This window comes from Adiantum capillus-veneris, chromosome 4 (genome assembly GCF_014529385.1).
Source record: "Adiantum capillus-veneris isolate H3 chromosome 4, ASM1452938v2, whole genome shotgun sequence".
NCBI lineage: Eukaryota > Viridiplantae > Streptophyta > Polypodiopsida > Polypodiales > Pteridaceae > Adiantum > Adiantum capillus-veneris.
The window spans coordinates 157,170,215-157,182,758 of record NC_140934.1 but is presented as its reverse complement, the minus strand read 5'-3'; the positions used below and the strand labels follow the sequence as shown (position 1 = coordinate 157,182,758).

At 39.3% G+C, this 12,544-nt stretch overlaps 1 pseudogene; it reads right to left on the bottom strand.

Annotated features, from left to right (window-relative positions):
* Positions 1-2,614: 2,614 nt before the first annotated feature.
* Positions 2,615-4,566, bottom strand: LOC147460202 (uncharacterized; annotated as a pseudogene).
* Positions 4,567-12,544: the final 7,978 nt, after the last annotated feature.

Here is a 12,544-nt window from a genome sequence, read left to right as displayed (position 1 = left end):
CTGCCTTCTCCTCTACATACTTTGGAGTTGCATCCAAACACTCGGCCGCTGAGGGAACTTCCACTGCCACCTCGTCATCAACCTGAATTTCTGCGTTGTTCTTCTTGCCTAGCTCTATCTCTATGTCATCAACTTCCTCAATCGGTTTGCTTTCCTGTTTATCCTTCTCCTGCACTTCAGTTTTCAGTTTAGCTTCTGCCATACCAGAGCCCACACCAGCCTCAGACCCTTTTTCTTCCACTGTGCTAGCATTAGGGCCTTGCTGGCTTTCCTACGCTTTGGCTTTAGTGTTATCTTCCTCCAAACTGGAGTCTAGAGCAGGATCACCCTTTTTGCCTTCCATCGTGTTGGCACCAATGTCATGCAGTACTTCATGCACTGACTTATAAGGATCTTCCTAGAACATGTGACTGGCATCTGACTTGCCGTATCCACGAAGATCCTTTCGATCCACAGGGGTGTTGGTGTTGTCATGGGTGTCCGCACCGAAAGATCCTCTCCCTACATATATACAAAGATGAAAGAGAAGATTAGATCATAAATTCAACTGATATTATAAGCATGTAGTGTCCAACACAAACACCCCACTTACTCTTCAATAATGACCTCCTTGAAATCCAGGCCTTTGCCTCCGAAGGGATTGCAGTACTGCAAAGTGCCTTCACGCACGTATCTTCCATTATCAATACACCTGCAAAACACAGTGGATGGTACTGATGCCTACAGGGAATCATGAAGGTACCAACCACGTAAGAAGCCTCCAAAGCCTCCCCACAGGCAACACAAGAACCAAACACATGTATTGTGTTTTCAGGGTCCACAACATGAGGCCTTGGAGTCAACGTGTGAGTCATCCCTCTCTTCACATCAGCAGAGAGTTTGCTTACAAATTCGTACTGGTCTTGGGTTTCCAGGGACTCGTTGTAGAGCCTGCCATACTCTCTCTGCAAAACAGAATGCTCTCATAATTTACTTACCAAAACAATCAAGATGCATGGAAGAGCACATGCAATAACAAAAAGTGATTGAAAGAGTACCAAAATAGAACAAAACAGTATCCAACAGGCACCAAAACAATACCAAAATTGAGTGCTAGCAAGGAATAACACATGCAATACCAAAATATTATTGCAACAGTTACAAAATAGAACCAAGACAGTACCAAATCAAACAATTAGCAAAGAAAACATTATTAGAAGAAAATACCAATGTAGTATCAAGGTACTAGAAATACCACAAGTACCAAAAGTACCTAAAGTACCAAAAGTTTCAACAATACCAGAGCAGTTTCAAGCACCAAAACTACCCAAGTCATACTCAACATTACAGTATAAGACAGTTACTAGAAAGTACCAAAATAAGTAATCAGACTACCCAAAGAGCAGATAAATACCCAGAGTACCAAGGATTGTGACACATAGCACCCAAGGCAAATCTGTAAACTATATGAGTACCAAAATTCTCAAGGCAGTGCCAAAATGGTCAAAGAGAGAACTAAATAAAATAAATAAGCACAAAAGGTTACAAGGAAAGTACCAAAAGTACCAAAATAGGTTGAAGTACCAAATGTTTCAACAGTACCAAATCAGTATCAAGCACCAAAAGTACCCAAGTCATACTCACCATTACAGTATAAGACTGTAACTAGAAAGTACCAAAATAAGTAATCAGACTACCCAATGAACAGATAAGCACCCAGAGTACCAAAGATTGTGCCACATAGCACCCAAGGAAAATCTGTAGACTATATGAGTACCAAAAATTCTCAAGGAAGTACCAAAATGGTCAAAGAGAGAACCAAATAAAATAAAGAAGCACAAAAGGTTACAAGGGAAGTACCAAAATAGGTTGAAGCACCAAATGTTTCAAGAGTATCAAAGCAGTATCAAGCACCAAAAGTACCCAAGTCAAACTCAACATTACAGTATAAGACTATAACTAGAAAGTTCCAAAATAAGTAATAAGAGTACCCAATGAACAGAAAAGCACCCAGAGTACCAAAGATTGTGCCACATAACACCCAAGACAATATATGTAAACTATATGAGTACCAAAAATTCTCAAGCCAATACCAGAATGATCGAAGAGAGAACCAATTAAAATAACTAAGCACCAAAAGGTTACAAGGGAAGTACGAACATAGCAGTTAGTGTTCGATTAAATACCCAAATCAGTTTAAAAAGTACCAAAACAATCCAAAAATAAGCAAACCACTTTCAAAAAAAACTGAAAAGTACCAAGACATTTAAAGAAGATACCAAAGCACTAAGTAGCATGTACCATAGCAGTCTCAAAATAGAATTGGAAAAGATCAAATGATTAGAAAAGCACCAAAAGTACCATGGATTGTGCCATTATAGAATCCAAAACAAAACAAATAGTACAGTGTAAGACTCAAAAATTAGAAACAAGAAAGTACCAATATAGTACCAAGTAGTTCGAATGAGTACCAAATAAATGAAGCAACAGCATAAAGTACTAAGGAAAGTTCCAGCACTACCCTTAGTGTTAAATAAAAGTACCAAAACAGTTAGAGAGAGTACCAAACCAGTCCAAGATAGTACTAAAACCCATAAAAATGTCAACAAATTAACCAGTCAAGAAGTGAAACATGCTAAATCACCAAACCTTGTGCATAATAAAAACTTTCAACAGTCGTACACAATGCAATAAGCCAGAAATACAATACCTCCTGCTGTTCAACCTCAGCTTGGAGCTTCTTGATATTTTCGGAAACGCCGTGCCGTCGTAACAAGCGTCGACTTGCTCCCAGCTCAACCTCCACCTCTCTGATCTCTTCATCAGGGATAGGTATTTGCTGCCGCAGTACACCGATGCGCGCCTCCAGGGTATCAATATCCTCCATCAAACTTTTCGCCATGCCCTCTTTACCCTCATATACCAGTAGCTGGTCCTTATTTGCTTGAATAGAGGCCCGGGGCAGTCACTTATCAAAAGACCCCTATATCACGAGCGTTCAAGAGGTAATTAATAATACCCCAATATACATACTATTTTTACACTATGAGACTATTTAAAAAACCCCCACCCCCCTCTGTATGTATACATTTTTATACATTTTGGTATTTTAATAATCCTCTCCGGTTAACTCACGTGATATCATACACATTCTAAAAAGTGACCGCCCCGGAAATAGAGGCCTTCAGGTCTGCTAGTTTTGATGACCCTGGATGTGACACCTGCTTTTGGAGTCTTTGGAGAAATGCCTCTAAGTCAAGTAGGTAGTCAGCCACTGCCCCTCCGACACCTTGCTCTGGTTCTGTGCAGATGTTGCTGCCACTTTGAGTCATGCGGGCCCTCTTAACTGACTGCGGGACAGTTCCAGGGGAGGAAGCATTTTGCTTCCTCCATGTCTCAACTTTACGGTCAAGACCGCCAGTCCTAAATGATATCATCTGCAACACTCCTTCCCCAAACTAGCCCCATGCTATTCTATGCCCTGTTGGGTCTTTTCTCGCTGCATCACATTTCTCGAATGCATAACCCTTAGAAAATTTGGTGGTCAGTTCACCGCATGAAGGGGGTCCCTGATAAACTTTGGAGAATAGAAATCTGCAGTCATCCACCAGATGTGGCTACAAATGATTTAAATAAATTTTGCTCTTCTTTTGGAACTTGTACTTGAAAACAGATAACCACTGCTCGGATGTCAAGTCCTCCTCAGTCTCAGGTCTTTAGGGATTTTTCCTTAGACTAAGGCCATACTCCTCATGCAAGTCCTCTGTTGTATAACAGAACCTGGTTTGTTGAGGGTACTCCTCCATTTTATTCTTACCTGAAATGTCAAACAAATCAGAAATTATTGTGAAACAAATCCAAAGTACCACATTTGTTACTGTACATTTAATAACTAATAACTAATAACTAATAACTAATGTGTTTACAATATGATTTATCCACACTCTATTTCCACAAAACTTCAACAAGTCTACAATAACTTCAGTTTTAATCCTTAGCATATGATATCCAAAGCTCTAACGTAAAGCAGGGAAACTATAGAATCATGTACATTGTCCCTGCTAAACCTTTCTATCCACAAACATTGAAGCTCCACAACCACTTTTCTAGAATATCCTAGAAAAATACACTTAATACTATAGAGCAAGCTGGATAATTAGCATGGTCCAAGTCAATTTTCTAATTTTTCTCTTATATGCATATGGATTACAAATGCGATTGCCCAGGGGGTTAAATTTTACACTGAACATTTAAATTCAAAATTTTACACCATCTAATTAACACAAGCCCGATTCCAATGAATAGCTTACCACATCTTGACTTGTTGGCAGATTTTGATTCATCCTCATCGACACGGTGTGAAGTCCGTTCCGAGTCGATTTCAGAAGCCTTGAACTGTTTTGTACTAGCCCTTGTGTTGCGACTGCTTTTGTTCTCCAGCTCTATTTGTTGAGAGGCGGGGGTGGAAGAACCTTTGTTGTTGCTTCTCCCATGGGTGGGCATTCCCTCCTTGGCCTTCCCTTTCTGTTTCCATGTTGAAGGTGACGCTCTGCTGGTAGCAGCTCCCTTGGCCTTTGAGGTCCTCATGGTGGGAGAACTCACACGATAGCAGCTCAGCTACAATGCTGAGAGAGAGAGAGAGAGAGAGAGAGAGAGAGAGAGAGAGAGAGAGAGAGAGAGAGAGAGAGAGAGAGAGAGAGAGAGAGAGAGAGAGAGCAGCTCTACTATGAGTCTGAGGGGGGAGAGAGAGAGCCCAAGTGCTGGCAAAAAGTGCTCAATTCAAACGGACGCAGTTCGGACCACTAAATCCACTAATTACACCACTACTCTCACACGGGCTGGCCCATTGTGAAACTGCACGACTTGTATTTTTGAGATACAATTATAGCTAAAAAATACAAATTCCAAAACTTTTGGGCCTCAAAACTTTCCCTCCAAAGGACCAAACAGGTGGAAAAAAAATTGGCCCTTTTTTTGTACCACCATCTTTTGATTTCAACCATATGCAGCATTCTAAACTACAAACATTAATACATGGAAAAAAGCATTGTATGTCGAAGTGCTCGAAAGAAAACCTATGTTAAGTGAAATCCCACCTACAAAATTTGAGGTTTACACCTAATTTTTTTCTTTGAAGGTGAAAATCTACAAAGTTCAGAGAAATTACAGGGATAAATTATAGATCAAAGGGGAGGCATACATCATACATGCAAAGTGAGAAATTCAAATATAAAAACTTTCAAATATAGTAAATTTCAATTTTTTGTGGGATTCTCCAAGAGCCCTTGATGGCAACCTTCAAATTTTGTAAAAACCTTCAAATTTTAGGAAAATCATGTAAAGACATTCAAATATACTTTTATCACATGTAGGTTTTCCAAGTTCTTGAAAAAGAGCACTTTATATCTGAGTGCTCGAAAAAAGGCTAGGTTTAGTGTAATCCCACCTACAACTTTTAAATTCTAGATTTGAAGGTAAGAAAATCGATGAAGTTTATAGAAACTTAGTGTAAAAACACTCAAATCTCGAGATTAAAGTTCTCATATGTAGGTTTTCTAAGTTTTTGGGAAAAAACACTATGTATCCAAGTGCTCAAAAAAACCAGGTTTGGTGTTATCCGACCTACAAATTTTGAGATTCTCTAAATTCTAATTTGAAGGTGAGAATGCCTACAAAGCTCATAGGGAAAAAACGTAGGTTTAGTGTAAGCCTACCCACAAATTTTTCTACTTTGAATTTGAAACATTTAGCACAAAATCCTTTAAACATAGTCAACAATTTACTCGGCCTTCTGTCGTTGTCAACTTGCAATTTCTCGCCACCCGCCCTAAATTTTCTCCCTCATCTTGGGCTTACTCGTCTTTGTTCATCATTGGCTATGGGACCAATTTCTCTCTCTCTCTCTCTCTCAGCCAAAGTACTCACTGTCTTGCCACTAAATCACACATGCCATGTCATTCTCTCTCTCTCTCTCTCACACACACACACACACACACACACACACACACACACACACACACACACACACACACACACACACACAAAGTCCACACACAGAGAGCAAACATTGTAGCTAGTTGCTCTCTCTCTCTCTATATATATATATAAATGTATATATATAAATATGAATATATATATATATATATATATATATATATATATATATATATATATATATATCACACACACACACAACCTTGTGTGCACACACGGGCTTGCTCAACTAGATTGGACTCTCTCACACACACATCACCAATGCCCAGTCGTAGTGTAGGTTGAGATTCGAGCCCCATGCACACACATAGCCAACGGCCAATCATCTCTCTCTCTCTCTCTCTCTCTCTCTCTCTCTCTCTCTCTCTCACACACACACACACACACACACACACACACACACACAAACACATGAACACACCATATACACACAACATGGATGTGAACGCACACATGAGTAGCTGTTGTAAGTCGATATTGGACTCAGACCTTCAACTGCTGCAGGTCGAGATTGGACGAGACACACAGCATGGACACGAAGGCATGCACAAGCACCTGTTGTGGGTCAAGATTGGACTCTCTTTCAGACACACCACCAATTCCCAATCGCAGTGTAGGTTGAGATTTGAGTCTCATGCACACACATAGCCAATGGCCAATCGTGTTTCTTCTTATTATTATTCTTCTTCTCTCTCTCTCTCTCTCTCACACACACACACACACACACACACACACACACACACACACACCACATACACACAACATGGACGTGAACACACGCATGAGTAGCTGTTGTAGGTTGAGATTGGACTAAGACCCTCAGCTATTGCAGGTCGAGATTGGACTGAGACACACAGCATGGACGCGAATGCATGCACAAGTAGCTGTTGGAGGTCGAGATTGGACTCTCTTTCAGACACACCTCCAATGCCCTGTTACATTGTAGGTTAAGATTTGTGTCTCATGCACAGACATAGCCAGCGGCCAATCGTGTTTCTTCTTCTTCTTCTTCTTCTTCTCTCTCTCTCTCTCTCAATCACACACACACACACACACACACACACACACACACACACACACACACACACATGAACACACCACATACAAAAAACATGGACACGATTGCACACACGAGTAGTTGTTGCAGGTTGAGATTGACTGATACCTTCAAGCATTGAGGTCGTCGAGCTGCAGTTATTTCATGGAGTTTAAAATGTGGATGTTTGTGCAAGCTGCAATGGATGACACGTGGAAGGCCTCTCCTTTCTTGGAAAATTTAAGCGCCACTATATATGTTTAGATTTAATGTAAAAAAAAAATTGATCAAGAAAAAAAATTGAAACTCTCTTTGAGACCTCTTCCTCTTTCTCTCTCTCTCTCTCTCTCTCTCTCTCTCTCTCTCAAACACACACACACACACATACACACACATACATGCCCTTCCATTTTGGGGCTATTCGAAACTAGTGTTCGATTAAAATTGGGGTTTAGTGTATTAATTGAAAAATTATAGCTAGATTCCAAGTTCGCCTTGAAGTAAACTTACAAAATTTTGATAGTGTACATACGAATGATTTCTTTAATTCTGAAATTTTATTGCCATTGGCTTTCCGACAGCAAAGTTGAGCCACCCTTTAATTAAGGAAAAGTAAAGTTAAAACTTTTCTTTATATACTTTGAAAGGTTAAAAACTAAAGGCTGAAAAAGTTCACAGACTAAAAGATTCCAAGCTTTAGAGGTTTTCTTTGAAGTGAAGCAGTGAGTGACATTTCAAAGGTCTCTCCTTCCTTGAAAATTTTAAGCTACATTATATATAGTATAGATATGTGATTAGAGAGGACTCTCTCCTCAAAATTGTGCATTCATTACAATCGAGGGCTAGGAGCACAATACTACTTATTTGTTGAGACCGCCTTTCAATTGGTTGCACCTAGTATGCGAGTGCTTGCCATGTACAAATAGTGGTTCAACCACCCTTTAGATTGGAGGATCCTCAAGAAGCAATGACATTCATGGAGGAGTCTAATAGGTTACAGGTACTAGTAGAGATCCACGAAAGGATTTGAAGTACACAACCCTTAAAATTTTCAAAGTTGCACAATCAAGCTCATTTTACATCACAACATATTATTTACCTCTTTGTTGTGTAAAGGTTATGCTTGTACTTGCAAGAGGAGGGTGGTATGAGCAAAAGAGGTTTGAAGCAAAGGGACGATGGGATGTGGAGGAGAAAAAATGTTGAATCGTATTGACTCTTCACATTATGCTCACTAAATCGTACAACATGCTAGTAGAGTGCTTAGATTTGCTCACATTTTTAGCCATGACTTAGACCTACACACCTTCCTCTCGTAGGCACGGTGTGGGCTTTCAATTGCGATTCCCATCACCAAAATCTTGGAGCATCAAGAATCCCATACATAGCATATATCACATGTATCTTTAATCCCATATGTCATATTTGACATCATATTCAACCGGTCTCGCTCGCTCTTACCATGACACACATGGTATTTATACGGTGTGAATGAAACTTTCTTAATTAAATTGTGTTCATATTACCCTAATTAGTTTTTTTCATAGTTAGCATAGATGATGTAGGGCTTGTTGAAGTAGCTTCCTACGACGTTAAAATTCTCTTCTTCTCGGGTGTGTGTGTGTGTGCGCGCGCGGCTAATAAAAAGATAAAATGGTATAATATTTCTATCACCCAAGTGTGATAGATTGGTTATGCCATTTCCCTCTTGAATAACAGGTCTTGCATTCAAATCTCCTCGTCGGCTAGATCTTTGAGGTCTCTTGGGATAGTTTCCTACGATGTTAAAATTCTCTTCTTCTTCTTCTTCTTCTTTTCTCTCTCTCTCTCTCTCTCTCTCTCTCTCTCTCCCCCCCCCCCCCCCCCCCCCCACACACACACACACACACACACACACACACACATGAGAGGAGGTGGTGAAGGTCTATACACATTGGAGGTGGTCCATGCACATGAAAGGCCAACACAAACAAACACAGTTCATAGGTGTTCTCTCTCTCTCTCTCTCTCTCTCTCTCATTCAGCCTCGCAGGAGCAACTTGACTGTGCTCGCCTGATTGAAGGCTTGTGAACTTGACTATGCTCGCCTGACTGAAGGCTCTCACTATAATGGGAATCGCCTGTGAACTTTGAGAATAGTGGAATTAAGAGAATTAAGGTGAGCATTTTTGTGAGATTGCTTTGATAACATAGAGAGTGAACTTAATTGATGGTAGCAACATAAACATAGTACTTAATTAACTTGGCATGAACAATAACTTTGCAAGAGAGAGAGTATTAGAGAACAAGACAATAGTTAAGGACTGGATTTACTTGGATTCGGTCCCCCCTCCAAAAGGCGTTTCTATTATAGATTCTCCCTTCAAGAGAGACTTTGTTAGAATACAATCTTTGTGTTCCTTGTGAGCTTGGTGAGGCTATGAAGATGGAAAGCTTCATGCATCACGAGCTTAACATAAACTTTGCAAAAAGAATTAACTATCCCAAGACTCAGTCCCAAGGCCTCAAACACCTCTGAAGGTGGAGAGAGCTAGCGGGGAATGAGGGTAGGGAAGAGGAAGAAGAAACATTCCATAGCAGAAAGAAATAGTTCCTCACTTATCATCACTCTTCTTGCTTAGCATAGCATAATAGCATAGTAATGAAGATAAAAAAGATGGAAGCTTAAGCATCGAAGCATGGCTCTTGGTTGGATTTGCATTCCATAGCCAAGAGTGTTGGTGTATGCTCTCCACTTCTCCACAAGCTTGGACAAGGAGACCAAGCTCTTGCATTTTGCACTCCACACAATGAGAGAATGTGTGTGTGTGTGTGTGTGTGTGGGAGAGTGTACCCCCCCTCTCATGCTTGGTCCACCTCTCTCTCTCTCTCTCTCTCTCTATTTTATTATTTCATTTGGATATGTGTCCTCTTTTTCCTCTTTGAGAGAAAGAACTTAAATATTTATTTTTATGTATCTAAATTCTCATTGGATCCCTTTAAAACCTAATCACTAGCATTCAAGCATATCATGAGGGTCACATGTGGAGGATCATTTGAACACATGTCTTTTATGCTTCTTAAGTCATTTGGTTGAATTGAATACTTCAAGGACTTAGTCAATCAAGCAAGCATGTTTCTTTTATGCTTCTTAAGTCATTTGTTTTGTATTGAATGCTTCAAACCTTAGTCAATCAAGCATGGACGTTCATGACTCTTGAGAATTTATCTTTGAATTTAACATTTTAAAAACCGTAGTCATTTAAGCATAAAAATCACCTCAAGATTTGGGCAAGGTTCCCACAACCACTTTAAGCGTCTTAGGACCTCATGCTTGTGTATGATTCCCACTTCTTCGAAGTTAGCCCTAGCTTGCATAAGGTCAAATGACTCTTTAACACTAACTTTTGGAGGTCTTTAATGAAGCTAACCCTAAGGTCTTTTAAGCTCCATTAGATGCACATTGCTCTTTGATAGACTACCTCCGTTTGGACCCCTTTTTGAGATGTAACCATCTATCTCTTGGTCCCTTGCTGAGGTAAATCTAGAAGCACTTATTGCACATTGCTCTTTGGTAGACCGTCTCCTTTTGGACCCCTACTGAGATGCAACCATTTCTCCTTTCGATCCCTTTTTGAGATAGGTTTAGAAGCACACACACACACACACACACACACACACACACACACACACACACACACACACACACACATATATATATATACATATATATATATACTAACTCTTGTTCTCCTTTTATCTTCCCATATTTAGTGATCAATTTAATATGAGAAAATCATTTGGTAAAGTTAGATATTATATTTTATGACATTACCTCTCTCTTGAAATCATAATAGTCCTTGACTATGAGGTAGAGAAGATAAAGCCTAGTCATTAGTCCATGTTTCTTAACTGATAGAGGATCCCTTTTTACCCTATGACATCATTCTAGAATGGATGACTAATCCATTTTGTGCTTGAGAGACTTAGATGCCGCAAGCATGTCTGCTCTTTAGTCCATATCATACTTTTAAAGAAGAGTGACAAGTTCTATTTGGTGTTTGGAGACGTCGTCACCACAAACATAATCCTAAGCATGTATACTTCTTAAATTTTGTGCACAATAAAAGAAAGAGAATGAGTCTTATACGACAAAAACATTGTTCATTTAAAAAGTCATTGTAAGTATTAAAAAGGTTCATAATATCCTTAAGCTAAGTTCCTTGCATCCATCTAGCATCTTTAAAAGGATAATTCTTAAATTTAACAAGATATCACTGGATAATCTTATCATTTGTTAGTACCTTGTCTTCGTGTCAAAGAATCAATTTGGGCTGCAACACCTCTTCTTGATCTTTGATCTCTGGTGGGTCCTTAATTATTGGTTCTTTTTGTGGCTCTCATTTGTAAGGCTTGAGGAGGCTCACATGGTTAGCATTATGAATGAGCCAATGGTTGGGAAACTTGATAAGCCATCTCATTGATTGCTTAAGAATTTAAAAAGGACCATAGTATCTTTTTGCTAATTTAGCATAATACTCTTGGTGACACGTAGGATTCTTCCCCGCAGTATGCCTTAGACGATCCTTGAGAAACTTTAGCAAGACCCAATCATTTTTCTTAAAGGCTAAAGCTCTTATGTGCTTATTAGCAGCAACCCTTTTTGCTTTTTCTATGAGATGGATATAACCTTTTTAATATTTGGAAAAGATTCTTGTAAGTCTCGGCTATATTCATCAACAACAAAGATCTTCCCATATACTTTAAGTAGTAAGGGACTTTTGGATCTTCCCTCTTTAACCTCGAAAGGTGCTTTCCCCATAGAAGTATGTACAATGTCATTGTACACATACTCTATAAGAGGTAGGTACTTCTCTCATTGAGAACTTTGAACTACTTCCATGACATAGGCTTTAGTAGATTCAAGAATCGTTAGATTAGTTATTTCACTTTGGTCATCCGTTTGTGGATGATAGGCTGAAAGAGAAATTTAATCTACTTCTTAGATTCTCAATGAGATCTTTCTAGAAATTACCGGTCATTCTAGGATCTTTGTCTGACACTATGGATGTTGGCAAGCCATGATACTTGAAATTTGAGATCTAAAGAGGGTTGCCGTTTCATGTGCCTTAATAGTCTTTTTGATAGGCATAGAGTGTGTTTTCTTGCTAAGCCTGTCGAGACTGAAACAATCCAACTTACTTCCCTCAATCAAATTTCAATTTTTGGTATACACGCATTTTGAAACATATTCTTGTATGTTTACTTTTCATGGTAGACCAACAAAGATACATTTCTACTCCTCGAAGAGTAGATTATGGAATCCCTCTTTGCCTTGCATAAGGAGAAGCATGAGATTCATACATGACTTTCTTATTGTATGTGTGAGTAACACATGGCCTATTGCCGTTTGGAAGATAACCATCCTTCAAGGTGAATGGTTCTTTCTTTTTCTTCCCTAATGCAAGGCTGTAATTACCTACTTAAAGTCTCAGTCAGTAGCATACTGATCTATCATAAAAGATAGATCATTGTGAGTTGCTATAGACACTATAT